This window comes from Mandrillus leucophaeus, unplaced genomic scaffold (genome assembly GCF_000951045.1).
Source record: "Mandrillus leucophaeus isolate KB7577 unplaced genomic scaffold, Mleu.le_1.0 Scaffold283, whole genome shotgun sequence".
Taxonomy (NCBI): domain Eukaryota; kingdom Metazoa; phylum Chordata; class Mammalia; order Primates; family Cercopithecidae; genus Mandrillus; species Mandrillus leucophaeus.
The window spans coordinates 1,235,607-1,253,222 of record NW_012102954.1 but is presented as its reverse complement, the minus strand read 5'-3'; the positions used below and the strand labels follow the sequence as shown (position 1 = coordinate 1,253,222).

The window sequence follows — 17,616 nt, the reverse complement described above, 5'->3', positions numbered from 1 at the left end:
CTGAGGCAGGAGAATGGCGTGAACCCGGGAGGCGGAGCTTGCAGTGAGCCGAGATCACGCCACTGCACTCCAGCCTGGGCGACAAAGCGAGACTCCATCTCAAAAAAAAAAAAAAAAAGAAAGAAAGAAAGAAAGAAGTTAGGTTAATGCCTGTTGAGACAGTCACTGTGATTATTGTGCTGAAATAACTTTGGTAGGATGACCATACCTGGTATCTTAGTCCATTGGGCTGCTATAACAAAATAGCATAAAATGGTATAATCAATGGGTGACTTACAAACAACAGAAATTTACCTCTCACAGTTCTGGAGGCTGGGAAGTCCAAGATTAGGGTACCTGAAGATTCAGTGTCTAGTGAGGGCCCACAATGTGGTTCATAGACAGTGTCTTCTTGCTGTGCCCTCACATGGTAGAAGCAGTGGAACAGCTCTCTTGGGTATATATTACAAGGCCACTAATCCCATCCATGAAGGCTCTGCCTTCCTGACTTGATCAACCCCAAAAGGCCTCTCACCTCCTCATACCATCACCTTGGAAGTAAGAATTTTAACGTATTAATTTCGGGGGACACAAACATGCACACCATAGCACCTGGTAATAATATTGGCTTAGGGAACCTTGTAGTAAAGTACATTGAAGACAAATTCACAATGAAATGTATCTAGAGACAGAGATAGTGGTTTATCTTATACATAGACTATTTTAACATAAAAATTGTTTAGTAAGAACACACTAGATATTTTAAAATTAATATTTTCATTGGTTAAAATTTGTAATAGAAATATGTCATTAAGTAAAACTATATGTAAGTATTGAAATCCACAAATATGTAAGATACAAAGAACTGCTTCAGCCAAGCAGAAGACTGGGTATTCAAAATATGTGGATGATTTAAGAGTATAAGTAAAAAAAAATGTGGAAAGGTAAATTTGGTATGCTTGATTTTTACAATGGAAAGAAATAAACATCAAGAGGGATATTGGACTAGTCATTAGTCTTTGGACACAAAATCAGAGTAAAATTGCCCAATTCTTTTAGAAGAAAATGAGGTATGGCTACATTTAGAGTACAATTTTCTTATTGCAAGGAATCCTGGGTTGAGTTTTTTATTCAACTTCATTCTCACATTATCCTTATCCTATTGGATAATATAATTTTTAAAATGGCACCAAAAGAAACTGTTTAATAGTCCATTTTGTACTGTCCATTATAGAAACCATGAAGTTATTTGGATGATAGACATAGAGATGTGCTGCTCAGATGCCTCTTTCAAGAAAGAACTTACTGCCTTTTGCTCAGTTTCTTCCTGGAGGTTTCAAGCCTCTTTGCAGGGAAGTCACATCCTTCCCAGGACAGCCTGACTGAGCAAGGTAGAGGTACAAAGATTCACCCATTTCAGCCCACTGCAGGACACTCATTCAGATGGGATTCTTGAACCAGAGTTCCTCGCCAAGTTGGCCAAGGCATGGTTCCCTTTGCTCCTTCTTTCTCCCTCTCTTTTCCTTTTACCCGAATAAATAACTTGCACCACAATCTCCATCTCATCATCTGCTTCCTGAGAACCCAACTTGTGAAACTTATATTTAGAAGAATCTCAGAAGTCTTCGTCAGATCTTCCCCTCAACTACAACAGTGTATGGTACTTCAAAGTAGCATCAGAATAGTCCAATGTGATGAAGAGTGCTGACTTTGTAATATACTTACCCATGGGTTCTAATCTTACTTGTACCTCTAATTAGCAGTTTGAACTTGGATAAAGTACATAATCTCTCTAAATTTTGGTTTTCTTATCTGTGAAACAAGGGTAGTAATATTTACTGCAAAGAACTGTTATGAAGAATGAAAGTTAAGTAATGTATATAAAATGCTTACTGTTGCATCTGGCTCATAGCAGGAAGAAAAAAATAATAAAAGAAGAAAAAAAGACTGAATAATTTACAGATAAATCTACTCAAGAAAAAAGCAGAAATGGGAAGTTTAGAGATTTTGATAAAAGTTGGAATTCTTTGTTGATATGTTCATGTTCTTTGTAATGTTGTGGTAAAAAATTTCCTAGATGATAGTTTATAAGCCTAGTTAATAAAATAACCAGGGGCAGCAGAAAAATTGTAGGGTGGGAGGCTGTGGAGGCTGTGGGAAGATCTGAAATAACTGTTACAGCAGTTGTAGCAAGAATCTTGGCCTCTCTCCGACACATGTATTGGATCTACTCACTCTCCTTCATGTCTGAATCCTTACAATAAGAAATCTGTAGAGTATTAGTTATCTGAAATTGGCTGTACTAACAGCTGAGTAGTAAGAATAACTGAAGAGAATAAGACTTATGTTAGGCTATAAGAGGAGGCAAACTCAAGGAGGGGACTTAGTGACTGTGAAAGTACAACAAAAAACCATTTAGTTATGAAATTCAGAATTAAGTTTTCCTACGTCCAATAGTACTTTAAAATGTCTTCTATGTATCTCTCTATATCCTTGACATCAGTGCACATAAGTTTTGCCAATTGGATGAAAAATGCTGATAGTTAGATTGTTATAATAGTATAGACAGCCACTAGCTTTCAAAGTGCAAGACTTGCTTCAACTTGGAAAGCAGAGTACCCGCTATGTCTTCAAGTATCCGGGCATCTTGGAAGCCATTTCTGGCACAGAAGAAAGCTTGGAAGTAGACATTTCAGTTTTTATCTATAGTACAAAATGTTATTTCAACCCCATAGCTCCTAAGGAATGAAACTAGTGTCAAAGATTTAATGCCTTTTCACATTAGTGATGTCAGCACAAAATGGTCATCTTCTCTGAATAATTTATCTTCCTGCTGCATAATTCTCTTATCTTTTTTTCTACATTTTGGCTTTTTACTGTAGATGAGAAGGTAAATGGCTGTTAGTCCCTGACAAAACCTGTGGAGCATCCTTCCCATCAATCAATTAAAAAACACTTACCTTACATTCAACATGATTTATTTCTTGTTAATACAATTGTCTCACTATATCCTTCTATTATTATACCCTTAATTCCATTAGCCATTCACTTAATGCTCACTTTAAAGCTGACCCCCAAAGAGCTTAAAAGAGAGAGGGAAGTCCGTCTAATAGTGGCATTGCCAATAAAATTCTGGAAGCTCTTCCCCTAAAGCCTTGTAGGTCACGGAAAAGATAGGTCACAGAATGTATCCTGCCTGAAAAGAATAAAGCAATCTCTCATTTATTTATTCTGATGGATAATGCTTGATGGCTTAAAAATCCCTAAGAGCTCTCATCTTAAAAGTCAACACAATAAGTTCACCAAGTGAAATCCTACACATTGCACAAGGATGGATAAGACTCTTCCAAGTTCTTAAATAAAATTTAAAAGGAGGAAACAGAGAGAAAACCATTTGTATTTTTTGAAGATTAATGACTCATTTGTTTGGAGGTAGAGCGAAAGGTTAACCTCTTAAACAGATAAGTGACACACAAAAAAATGTAGTATTATTTCTCATAGTGGTGAAGCTACATGCTGTCTAGCAAATGTCCTCCATTTGGATTGAAGTTTAAAAGCTATAAAAAGAAATCCTTATACTGCACTTCTAAAATTACAGGTTGAACAACTGCTATGATTTTTCTCAGTGAGAACATATGCTTTCTTTCTGAAATTTAATTATATGAATGTCTTCATACAATATACAAGCATATATATTTTTTATGTCAAAGCATATTGGATTAGGTCATATGTGGCAGGCTAGATATGCCTTGCTAGTAGACATTTCTGTCTGCTTCCTGGCTGATAGAAACCTAGTTTTATTCAGGTGCCCATGCATCAGAGATAGAGAATCCATCTACAGCCTAAGGGTAAGCCTGGACAGTAAAATCAGTCCTGGAAATTCCATAGCCCTTATTGGTCATTAAAGTTGAGGCAGACTTCTGGGACAAGTTTCCTCCTTTCTACAAATAATGATAAAACATGGATGTGTTCATGACCACTGTGATGCCTGGGGTCTTAATCATTATCTTATGACCTTGAGAAGAAGCAGCTAAGTACGAAGTCAACATCCTGGGGATGACAGAGTAGAAAGACAGAAGATATCTCTTCCCTTGAAACGTAATTTATCCCTGGAATTCATCAAACTGAAACTGTCTTACTTCAGTACTTTTTGTTAAATGAAATAATATGTATGCTCATTATGTCAGGTGACTAAGCATTATCTATTAACTACATCTGGAAGCATCATGGCTGATACATCATAGACACTTTTTAAAATTGTCTTTTCTCTTTTTGCTATTCGCTTCCTCTTCCTCCCCTTTCTCTTTTTCTTTCTCTGTTCCAAATCTTATCTCATTTAGCCCTAAATCTAATTAACTTATTTTATGATCTAGTGTGTGTCCTTTTGTATTTTTCTCTATATACACTTAATTACATACAAAGACATATAAATGCACATATATACATACACATATATATACATACATACATACATACCCATTGGTAAATAAGTATACAAGTTTTATGGCTTTATCAAAAAAATGGGATTATATCATACACATTCTTTTGCACCATTTTTTTTTTCATTCCACAATGCTGCATGAACATTTCTTCAGGTCAATTGGTATAGCTCTAAATTCAACACAGGTTCAGTAATATTCACGATATGGGTGTGAAAATTCAATCATTTTCCTATTGATTGTCACTCTCTTTGTTTTTAATTTATTGCTAAATAAATAAGAGTTAACATAAACCTTGGGCATATATCCTTTCATACGGATGCTTTTATTTATATGGAATAGATCCCAAGATAGCTACGTGAAAGGAAATATGCATTTTCTTTTTAGTAATTATTTTCCCTAAAGGCCATAGTGATTCACAGTTTCAACAGTAATATGTGAAAAAAACTATTTCCCCAAATACTCACCAGCACTAGTTTTCACTTCTTAAGCTTTTGTCAACTTGATAGGTATAAAGTGATAGTTCATTCTTACTCCAATTTGCATTTGTTAACATTTGTATTTTCTCTTCTAGAAATAGGATATTCTTGTCTTCTGCCTGTTTGTTGTTGCTGCTGTGTGGCTTTTTCTTCAACCTGTAAACTTGTAGAGTGTTTTATTTATTCTATAAGATAATTCTGTCATCTGTGTTGGAAATGCTGTTAAACAATCAATACTTTGTCTTTGGGCATGGTACATTTTCTAAACATAAATTTTTAATGGCAAATATGCCCATTTTATTGTCTAGTTTCTGAGTTTACAGTTAATATTAAGAACATTGTTATACCTGTGTTGTATTCATAAGCCTTTTTCTCATTTTCTCAAATTGAGATAATACTTCAATTTGTTTTTTAAAATCCAATCATTAGATTAAAAGTCATTAAATTAAAAAGACCTCAACACATAGGGGCAGTAAGTAAATGGTGGTTTCCAGGGGCTGGGAGGAGAGGAAAATGGGGATAAAGTTTCAGTTATGCAAGATGAGAAAGTTCTAGAGATCTAGTATACAAAAATGTGCATATAGTTAGCACTACTGTGCTATACACGTTCAATTTGAAGAGTATAGATTTGATGTTGTGTGTTTTTATAGTATAAAAACACATTTACACTAATTTTTAGAAGAAAAATGATGATGTGTTTCATCACAACTCAAAAGGTACCTAAATAATTTTCACAGAAAAATACACTAATTAAACAATAAAAACAAGTATATGTAAGTAATAAACAACAACTTGAATGTAAAAACAGCTAATGCATATAATGTATATGTGTATTGGAGTGCTTTTTCCTCCTTCTTTCCCATTTTATTCACCAATTTTTAAACCTTTTGGGAGCTTCAGGGTTATCTTACATTCAAACTGCACAGAAAACAAACCTTAGATAAAAACAAAAGGGGAATACTATTGGTACTATTTCAAAATTTGGAAATAGTACATGTGCACAGCAGATTCAAAAAATGTTAAAAAGAAAATATTACCTCTTCATTCCTTCTACCTGATGGACGTGTGTAAAGCAAATATTTTGGGTTCACCCAAACAAGGTGCACAATCCCAATTTATTATATGATACTGTATGACTGAAAACTATTGTGTTGAGTAAATGGTGTGTCTTTGCATGAAGCCATAATGTTGAAAAATCGCATCTTTTAATCCATTTATTTGGTATGGTTTGGGTAATAAAGCTTTACACACACACAAAAAGGAATCCTTATTCAAAAAGTGGTATAACATTTCAAGAGCCATTATGACCAAGTCATTAATTGAATAGTCATTATCAGAGAAAAGTTTGTTATCTCCTAGATTTTTTTGAAGGGCTTTAATTATTTTATGTTTTACAATTATGTCTCTAATCCACCAGGAATTTAATATTTTACATGGCATAAGACAGGATTCAACTCAATTTTATTCCAGAAGAATATATTTTATTTATTTTTAATATTAAATTTTTGTAGTTTATGTCTATATTCTCAATTTTATTCCATGGATCTTTTTGTCTATGATGAAATTGATACTTTTTCCAGCTTTATTGATGTTTAAGTGACAAACAAATTGTATATATTTAAGGCATAAAATGTAATGTTTTGATAAACATACACATTGTGAAATGATTACCGCAATCAACCTAATTAACATATCCATCACCTCACATAGCTACGTGTGTGTGTGCACATGCGTGTGTTTGTGGTGAAAATACTTAAGATCTACTCTCTCACCAAATTTCTAGTATACAATACATTATTCTTAACTAAGGTTACTATGCTCTACATTAGGTCTCCAGAACCTATTCAGCTTTTAACTGAAAGTCTGTACCCTTTGCCCTTACCTGCTAGCAACCATCATTCTACTCTCTGCTTTATGGGTTTGACTTTTTTAGATTTCACATGTAAGTGAGATCACGTTATTTGTCTTTCTGTGCCTGGCTTCTTATTTCACTTAGTATAATATATCCCCAGTTCATCCATGTGACAAATGATAGTATTTCCTTCTTTTATTTATTTATTTATTTATTTATTTTTATTATACTTTAAGTTCTAGGGTACATGTGCACAACGTGCAGGTTTGTTACATATGTATACATGTGCCATGTTGGTGTGCTGCACCCATTAACTCGTCATTCATATTAGGTGTATCTCCTAATGCTATCCCTCCCCTCTACCCCCTCCACAATAGGACCTGGTGTGTGATGCTCCCCTTCCTGTGCCCAAGTGATCTCATTGTTCAATTCCCACCTATGAGTGAGAACATGCAGTATTTGGTTTTCTGTTCTTGCGATAGTTTGCTGAGAATGATGGTTTCCAGCTATTTCCTTCTTTTTAAAAGCTGAATTATATATATGTAAAATATTTTCTTTATCCATTAATCTGTCAATATCTTGGCTATTATGGATAATGCTGCATGAACCTGGGAGTGCAGATGGTTTTATTTTCTGTGGATATATACCCAGAGTGGGACTGCTGGGTCATACGGTAGTTCTATTTTTAATTTTTTAGGTAATCTCTATTCTGTTTTTCATAATGGCTATAACAATTTATATTCTCATCAACAATGTATAAGGGTTGCTTTTTCTCCATACCTTCACCAACACTTATCTCTTGTCTTTTTAATAAGAGCCAGGTGTATAATAACGTTGTGGTTTCAATTTGCATTCCCTGATGATTGGTGATGTTGAGTATTCTTTCATATACCTGTTGGCCATTTGTATTTTATTTTGAGAAACATCTATTCAGGTCCTTTGATCATTTTTTAAATTGTTTTTTCTGCTATTGAGTTGTTTGCATACCTTATATATTTTGAATATTATCCCCTTGTCAAATGTGTAGTTCACAAATATTTTACCTCATTCCATAGGTTGCCTTTTCATATTGTTAATTGTTTCCTTTGCTGTGCAGAAACTTTTTAATTTGATGTAGTCTCATTTGTTTATTTTTCTTTTTGTTGTCTGTGCTTTTGGTGTCATAGCAAAAAAAAAAAATCATCACCACAACCAATTCACAACTTTTCCCCCTACATTTAAATTTTATAGTTTTATGCCTTACATTTAATTCTTTGTGGGTTTTTTTGTTTGTTTGTTTGGTTGGTTGGTTTTTTTTAGACCGAGTTTTGCTCTTGTTAACCAGGCTGGAGTGCAGTGGCACAATCTCAGCTCACTGCAACCTCTGCCTCGCAGGTTGAAGTGATTCTCCTGCTTCAGCCTCCCATGTAGCTGGGATTGCAGGTGTCTGACACCACGCCTGGCTAATTTTTTGTATTTTTACAAAAATTAGGGGTTTCACCATTTTGGCCAGACTGGTCTTCAACTCCTGACCTCAGGTGATCCACCCACATTGGCCTCCCAAAGTGCTGGGATTACAGGTGTGAGTCACTGTGCCCAGCCCATTTAATTAATTTTGAGTTGATTTTTGTGATGGTGTTAGATACAGATCCAGTTTTATGCTTCTACGTGTAGATGTAATTTTCCCAATACCATTTATTTAAGAGACTATCCTTTCCCCATTGTGCATTCTTGGTACCTTTGTCAAAGATTAGTTGACCATAAATGCACTGGTTTCTTTCTGGGTTTTCTATTCTGTTCTATTCTATACAACTGTATTTATTCCAGTACCATATTATTTTGATTACTATAGGTTTATAATAAAACTTGATATGAGGAAATGTGATTTCTTCAGTTTTGTTCTATTCAAGATTGCTTTAGCTAGTTTGGGTCTTTTGTGGTTCTAAAATAATTTTAGGACTATTTTTTCTACTTTTACTTCTATGAAAATTGCCATTTAAATTTTGATAGCAATTACACTGAAATTTGTAGATTGCTTCTGCTGAGAAATCCACTGGTGGCTTCATGAAGGCTTATCAAAGGGTTTCCTTGTATGTGATGAGCTTTTTTATCTTTCTGCTTTCAAAATTCTCCCCTGGTCCTTGACTTTTGACAGTTTGATTTTAATGTGTCTTGGTGAACTCTTCTATGGGTTGAATTTGTTTGAAGATCTGTGAACTTCATGTAACTGGATGTCCATATCTTACGATTTGGGAAGTTTTCACCCATTTTTTAATGAGCATTTCTCCTTTCTCTCTCTCTCTTCTTTTTCTAAAATTTCATTAATGCAAATGTTAGCTCTCTTGATGGTGTCCCATAAGTCTTTTAGGCTTTCCTTATTCCTTTTCATTTTTTTTCCTCCTCTGAATGAGTATTTTCAAATGACCTGTCTTTGAATCACAGATTCTTTCTTCTGCTTGATTAAGTCTGCTTGTTGACACTCTATGCATTTTTCATTTCATTAATTTATTCTTCAGCTCTAGAATTTCCATTTGGTTCTTTTTTTATATAATTACTCTTTATTGAACTCCTCATTTTGTTCATTTTTTCCTGATTTCATTGAATTACCTTTCTGTGTTCTCTTGCTGAGAACACAGCTCGGTTGAGCTTCCTTAAAACAATTTAAATTCTTTGTTAGGCAATTTATAGGTCTCTGCTTCTTTATGGAAATCATTATGTTCCTTTGTGGTGTCATGTTTTCTTATTTTTTTATGGGTCTTAATGCTTTGTGTTGCTGCTTTCACATTTGAAGCAGCAGCTACCTTCTACAGTCCTTACTGACTGGCTTTGGGAGAGAAATGCCTTCATTAGTTATCCCAGGTAGAGATTCTGAGGCCCTCAAACCCTTTCTGTGGATGCGCTCATTCAACACCTCTCTTTCTATCTTGAAAGTAAGGAGAATTCTTAAGATTGTATGCTTCTCAATCTTGCAAAGCCAGGCCAGGTGCTGAAAGTCTCCTGTTTATTTTACCCAAGGTGGTGTCTTGAAATCCTCAAGTTCGTGTGCCTTCTCCTGCAGTGTCAAGCCCGTTGTCTGTGCAAGATGCTTGTACTTGCTGTCCACAGGTTGCTCTCATGGAGTCCACTTTGAGGAGGGCAATGGTGAGGTGTGCAGAGTGTTTGTGATGCTCATGGACCAGTTTGGAGGGGTCTTCAGGCCAGGTGTCCCAAGCAGCTCGTGGGCAGGCTTCCCTGTCCACAGAGCACTTAGTAGAGTCTGTAACCTCTCTTTTCTATTCCTGGCCTCTCTCAACCACTCAGCTGTGCCAATTACCTCAGAATTCTAGGTGTGATGGAAAGAAACAGGCCTCCTGTGCCACATTCCACACGACTGAGGGAACCAGGCACTAATTTACTACACTCTCACTTTCCCCCATGGGAGAAAACGTGGGTCGAGGGGTTATCTCTTGGCACTGAGCAGTGCTGCCTTGGGGAGGACCGACATGGGTAAAATTGAAATGTTCTTACCCTCTTTGATGTGCCTATTCTTAAATTTTTTGCTCTAATAAAGTGCTGGAACTCATCCACTAGGTTCCTGGAGTCCCATCAAGGTACTCTTGTCTATGTGTAGTTCTCAAAATCAGCGCTTCTGTAGGGGGTTGGGAGGGATGATAATAGAAAGCTCCTATTCTGCCATCTTACTGTTCCCATGATTTCTTTATGGTCCGTTTCATACAGGTCCTGGCCCTACTTGCTAAATTTATTCCCCCAATATTTTATTGTTTGTGTTACTATCGTGAATAAAATATTTTTCTCCTTTCTCCTTTTTGGTTTTAATTTTTGGCATAGAGAAAAGCTATTGATTTTTGTAATTCTATCTTCTACCAAATTAACTTATGAAATTATCTTATTAATTCAAGAAGGCAATTTTCCTAGAGTTTCTTAGATTTTCTGGATTACAATTATATTAACAAAGAGATTAATTCCATCTATTTTTATTGTTTACATAAACTATTTCATTATTTTTCTCTTACCACATTACCTTAACCCTCCAGGATTATATTGTGTAAGAGTAATAGCCAATTTCTCTGTATAGCTGCTAATTTTATTATTTTTTTATTTTTTTCAAATTTTTTATTATACTTTAAGTTCTAGGGTACATGTGCTGTTAATTTTAATTGAAGTGATTTTAGTGTTTAGAATAACAGTTGCTTTTTAAAAGTGAAAGATCTTTGTTATATTTAGGTAGTTTCCTAGTATTCTTATTTTAATTAGTGTCTTTATCAAGAATCAGTACTTAATTGCATCAAATTTTTGTCACTATTTATAAGATTTTCTCTTATTTTATGGATTAATGTAATCTATAATGGATTTTTCTCATACTGAACCATTCTTGCACTCTAGAAATTAACACAAAATTCTTATTTACATTTTATTTAGAAGTTTATCTTCTAGATTTTTACAGAAGATTAGTCTACAATCATCTTTCATATTCTCTATATCAGATTTTGCTATTTTAAAAAATGGTTTTACAGAGAATACATTTCATTGGGCTTATCAATATTTTCTATAGCTTTGAGTAAGTTAAATAACACAGGTCTTATCTATTCATTAAAGTCAGATCTAACTCAGCCAGAACCCATCTTGTTCTGGCACTTTTTTCAATGATAGATCTTTACTCTTCTACATTGATCAGACAATTAGAGTGTTCCACTTCTTGTTGAATCAGTTTTTGTGATTTGCATTTGGTTGGGAAGTATCTATACTTTTCGGATCTATTGTCATAGAATTGGGTGTAGTACTCTCTTACAGCATTTTCAAATGCTTCTGTATATCTATTCATGGCACCTCTGTTGTTCATGACGTTGTAAATGCCTGCTTACCCTCTTTTGTCCTTAAATATTCTGAAAAATGTTTATCAGTTTCATTGGCCTTTTCAAAACAATCAGGTAGTTAAATTTGTTTCTTTTTTCTTGGTTTTTGTGCATTTGTTTTGTTTTTTAGTTCATCTTTTATCTTCTCCCCACTTACTTTGGTTTTTACTTTATGTCGTAAGTACAAAGTTTCTTTGTTTTTCATTCTCTATTAACAAAATTAAGTCTATGAATTTCTTCTGAGAACAGCTTCTCAGCGTTGCTATTTTTTTAATTAAAAACAATGTTTTCTAGACAACCAAAAACAAACTACTGTGAGTCACATATGTGAAATACATAGACAGACTTAGACTGAAAATTAAGATGTAATTGTGAATGTGCATAGCAAAGACAGAGAATCAACCTCGGTGCCCACTGATAATGGGTTAGATAAAGAAAGTGTGATACCTATATACCATGGAATACTATAAAGCCATAAAAAAGAATAAAATTATGTCCTTTGCAGCAACATGGATGCAGCTGAAGGCCATTATCCTAAGTAAATTAAAACAACAGAAACAGAAAACCAAATACCACATGTTCTCATTTATACGTAGGAGCTAAACACTGGGTACACACAAACATAGAGATGGGAACAGTAGACACTGCAGACTCCAAAAGTGGGGAGAGAGGGGTAAGGCAGAGGTTGAAAAAATACCTACTGGGTGCTATGTTCACTATTTGGGTGATGGGTTCAATAGAAGCCCAAACCTTAGCATCACAAAATATATTCATGTAACAAACCTGCACATGTACCCCTGAATCTAAAATCAAATAAAAATAAAATTAAAAGAAGAAACAAATATAACTAAGATGCATTGAAATATTTAAAGTAATGTGCAGGTGAAGGATAAGTAGACGTTATGAGTGGAGGGTAAATATTACAATGAGAGCCAAGGTCATAAACAACCGTCATAATGACTGTCTATCTAAAACCCTTCCATACTGAGTCACAATGTATAGTCATATTGACACTACCAATACAGGGCATGTTTTCCAACTGGTCTATTGGAACACAAAATAAAACCTTTTTAGCGTAAATAAGAAGGTATTGGTTAAAAGTGTATTCAGTAGACAGAAATATGACTAAATGATCAAGACACTATCTTAGCTCAGACTGCCATAAAAAATTGTCGTGGGCCAGGCACTGTGGTTCCTGCCTGTCATCCCAGCACTTTGGGAGGCCAAGATGGGAGAAGCACTTGAATCCAGGAGTTCAAGACCAGCTTGACCAACATAGTGAAACCCTGACCCTACTAAAAAATAATTAGCCAGGTGGAGTGGCACATGCCTGCAGTCCCAGCAACTTGGGATACTGAGGCAGGAGAATTGCTTAAGCCTGCCCCAGGAGGTCAAGACTTCAATAAGCCATGATCATTCCACTGCACTCCAGCCTGGCTGACAGAGTGAGACCCTGTCTCAAAAAAAAAAAAAAAAAAAAAAAAAAAGTCACCGATTGGGTGGCTTAAACAGCAAGAATTCATTTCTCACAATTCTGGAGTCTGGAAGTCCAAGATCAAGTCTGAGCTAGCAGCCTCAAGTTATGGATTATGCTCATAGATCCTTGGGTTGCAGACAGTCACCCTCTGTGTCCTTATATGGGCTTCCCTCAGTGTGTGCTGATGGAAACAGAGAAAAGAAGCAATATCTCTGGTGTCTCTTCTTGTAAAGGCACTAATCTCGTCATGTGAGCACCACCCCCATGACTTCATCTACACCTACCTACCTTCCAAAGGCCCCATCTTCCAACACTATCACATCAGGCATTAGGACTTCAACATATATAGTTCAGAGAATGAGGGGACACAGTCAATCCATAGGAGGCACCAAATTAGCAAACAATGCTACGGAATGGGATGGCTTAAACAACAAGAAACCTTATTAGCTTTCTCATTCTTTGCTTTCACTAAATTTTATCCATTATATTCATCAAAAGATGAAATTCAGAAATACCCATGTTGGTTGAAGTGCAAAATAAACCCTAGTGTGATGTTCCTGAATGTTGAGGACCTTCACATGGTTAATCAGAGATAAACTGTCTTTAAGCTCTTTTTTCAATTCAGTTCATATTACCACCTACAGGCTTTTATGAAGTCTTCCCGGCAGCTTAGCAGAACAGAAGCATGGAGAAAAATTGTGTTTTGTATAGTCTGCCCCCACAAGCTTTAGAGTTACAGAAATTCTCTTCACAGCAGGGAACTATAAAAGCCTTTTCAGAGGTATGTTTGTACTGCACTTCCAAAAAAGAAAAAGACCAACTCCTAGCCTGGTGGTGCCTCTCCTGACTCTGTGAGGGGAAAGGCGCCTCCTTTGTCTCTGATCAGAGCATTTAAGCCTGAAGGGCTGGCCACAGAATTCTATGCATCTTTTAGAACTTTGATGTTAAACTGAATTCATACAAAAAAAAATGTCTCCATCAGTCTAGGGTTGCTGATGACACAGAAGAATACTGATTAAGGGTGATATATCCAGAGTTCTCCTGGTTCAACTCCTTCTGCTTACTGGAAGGCTCTATTCCAATCTTTCTAAATCTTAATTACCTTCTGTGTTGATAAAGACACTGGTCAAATAAAAAAAAAATGACAGATTTTCCTAAAACCAAGTCTGAAGCATTAGTAGGTGATAGTGTTTATAGTATATAAACATTGTCTTTTGAAATTTTGAATTTCTAATCAAAGCTTTCACTCTGGTTGTCTAGTGGTGCTTGAAGCAGGAGGGTTGGCAGTGATGCTCCAATCAGGTCTTGGTGCCATCACAGCACTAGGTTTGATTATTATGCTAGATGACCTGTCACATTGAGTTTTACTTTAAATATTCTGGATTTTGCAATCACATAGTGAATCATCCAGGTAAACGTAAACCAGTCTGCTCAGATTCAAATCTTGATCCTCCTTATTTATTCAGCAAGTTAACCTCACTGTGTGTCAGTTTGCTCAGCTGTAAAATGGGGACAAAATAGGACCCACTTCATAGGGTTGCTCTGACCTAGCTGGTCTGACATAGCACCTAGACCAGAGCCTACCTACTTTATACTAAACACTGGGTAAGCATTAGCTATCATTATTTCATCATACTAAACATACCAAATGTCTCCTTTAATAGTACAACACATCTAAATTCTAGTGATGCCTAGATTTTTTAAAAAAGAAATTGTAGAATTCAGTATATTTATTAAATCCTGTATCGATCCTCCTAACATATTTTGATAACTTATACACATTTAAAGTTTTTTCAATTAAAACTCAATTTACACACTTAATTTATTTATTTGATATCTGATTTTCTGCTGGCAAGTATTGTCAAAAAATAATTACAGTTGTTTTTATGTACCACGGCTTAGGCATTATGTATATGTATGTATTTCTAAAGTATAATAAAATAAAATTGTCCCTAATCCGCCCTCCAACTCTAAGATCTGAGTAGCCCCTTTTAAAAGTCTCAATGTCAAATCTTACAGAATTTTTCTGTGTTTATACAGATATAGTTATACACACTATATAGATAGATACATATATGTATATATTTACAATAGAGGGTGCTGTACATACTAGTTTGCAACTTGTTCTTTTCTTTTAATGATATATAGTGGATCTCATTTTGTGTCAAGATACATAAATCCATCTCATTTTTAAAAACTCTCTTTTTTAATATATCATAGACACTTCTTCATGTCAATATCAATAAGTTTACTTTATCCTTTGACCAGACACATTCAATTTCACTGGATGGGTTATGATTGTACACTAATGGACATTTTGGTCATTTAATTTTTTTCATTTGAAAGTAATAATGAAGTAAATGCACTTACAGTTGTGTCTTTGCACACTTCCGTTATTTCCTTAGGAACTGCTAGGTTTTGAGCATACGTGATTTTTAGTGTGAGATTTTTACTATAATTTTTGTGTACCTTTCATATAACACAAACAAAATATTCACCTGGGCATGTAGTTAGCCATCTCTTCTCTAAAAAGAAATGAATTCCATCTTCCTTTGCTCACTGACATGCATTTTCCTGGAAAGAAAAAAAATGCTGCCTTTCCTTGTCTCATTTTCAGTTAAGACTGAAAGATTTGAGCAAGGCAACAAAAACTTTTTCTTTTGAAGATTAAAAACTACATGATATGGCCAGGTACGGTGGCTCACACCTGTAAACCCAGCACTTTGGGAGGCCGAGGCAGGCGGATCACCTGGGGTCGAAAGTTCAAGACCAGCCTGGTCAACATGGTGAAACCCCATCTCTACTAAAAATACAAAAATTAGCCAGGAGCAGTGGCAGGCACCTGTAATCCCAGCTACTTGGGAGGCTGAGGCAGGAGAATCACTTGAACCCGGGAGGCAGAGGTTGCAGTGAGCCAAGATCACACCACTGTACTCCAGCCTGGGCAACAGAGTGAGACCCTGTCTCAAAAAAAAAATAAATAAAATTATATATATGAGTGTGTGTGTGTGTGTGTGTGTATCCCAACAGCCAGTACCTGCTTCCTTCAAACCACCAGAAATGTGGTGTATGTGTGTGTGTATACAGAAATGTGCGTATACACACACACACACACACATATATATATATAACTACGTGATAACTACGTGATAAAGCACATCAACTCATGTATGTAAGGGTGGCAATGAAAATAGTAGTTTTGGTTCAGAAAGAATAGTTATTGATGAGCTATAGGGAGAGGGACAATTTGGTCTTATTGCTCAGCTTGTCGTGAAGACAGCCAAGTTGTGAGGTTAAATTGAAGTTGGTAAATACACAATTATTCAGCTTGTGTCTTGGTAATAAATGTGTCTCTAGGCAGTGAACCTGCCAGTCCTCAGAGTACCACTTTGCTGATTAAGGAGATAAAAAGAAGATGTTGTGGAAAGGGTCATTTCAAGAGTAATGAATCCTTATTCTGTCACTGTACTTTGCCGACAGGGAGGACAATTTTATCGGAGATGAGGCATCCTGGAATATCCATGTGGCAACATGGAGTAGGGCAAATCAGAGATGACTATTTCTAGGCCATGGAAAAACCAGCAGGATCCATGATGGCTGAGAAATGACAATATTGGTGAATTAAGTACATCTCAGGGAGAAGCCTTATTAAATTAGCCTAATACCTTATTGCATGATCAATAACAATGTATTTATTTTGTACTATGGCCTTGAGTGACTTTTCATTAGGAATTTAAATGACCTTAGAAAGCCACTGAGTATAAATTTAGAATACTTTTAGGAGATATTAGCCTGGTCTCAGAGCAAAAGATGAGTGAAAATGCAGCTCATTATTTAAGTCAGAAAGAGAATGTCAAAAAACATTTTGCCATGGCATTGAGGAAGGTAGTTCAAGTGATGTACCCAATCATATAAGATTGCTTTGTTTGTTAGTTTTCTGAGTACAGAATAAAATAGATCAAAAAAGTGTTTGTAGTTCCAATAGATATTAACCCAGATAACTGTTGAGATTGAGAAGGTTGTAAGACTGGCAATGACAGATGTTGCTTTAAAGTAAATGCATCTGTGAATTGCAGGATTCTGTTAATGCTCCCCCATGCACTCTCAGGTTTCTTTACCATTGCCATGCTCACAGACATTAGGTGGATTTTCACTCCCAAAAGCCAGTACCTGCTGCCCTCAAACCACCAGGAATATTTTAGGGTACCCTGAATGTACATTCTGGCAGTACCACTGAACCAATGGCTGATGTGTAAACCAGGGTTTCTCAACCTTGGCACTATTGACTCTTGGGGTCAGATAATCATTTACTGGGGAAGGAGGAGACTATCCAGTGTGTTGTAGGATTTGTAGAATTTTCAGCAGCATCCTTGACCTCTCCCACTGGGGTATCACACTTCCCCTAGTGTGACAACCTACAATGTTTCCACACATCATCAAATGTTCCCTGGACAGTGAATCCTGCCAGGTTAAGAACCATGGCTGTAGACATATGAATACTGCAGACCCATTGTCCCTAACTGGACCATTCTGAGGTATGTCCAACGTTGGCTTCCCA

At 35.8% G+C, this 17,616-nt stretch overlaps 1 long non-coding RNA gene across 1 annotated transcript in view; it reads left to right on the top strand.

Moving 5' to 3' along the window:
* The window catches only part of LOC105543482, a 503,003-nt gene extending 486,276 nt beyond the window's left edge, over positions 1-16,727 (top strand). Inside the window, exons 5-6 of the long non-coding RNA XR_001006625.1 lie at positions 1,214-1,370; positions 16,539-16,727. This is a non-coding gene — a long non-coding RNA (uncharacterized LOC105543482). The remainder of the gene's footprint in view (positions 1-1,213; positions 1,371-16,538) is intronic.
* Positions 16,728-17,616: the final 889 nt, after the last annotated feature.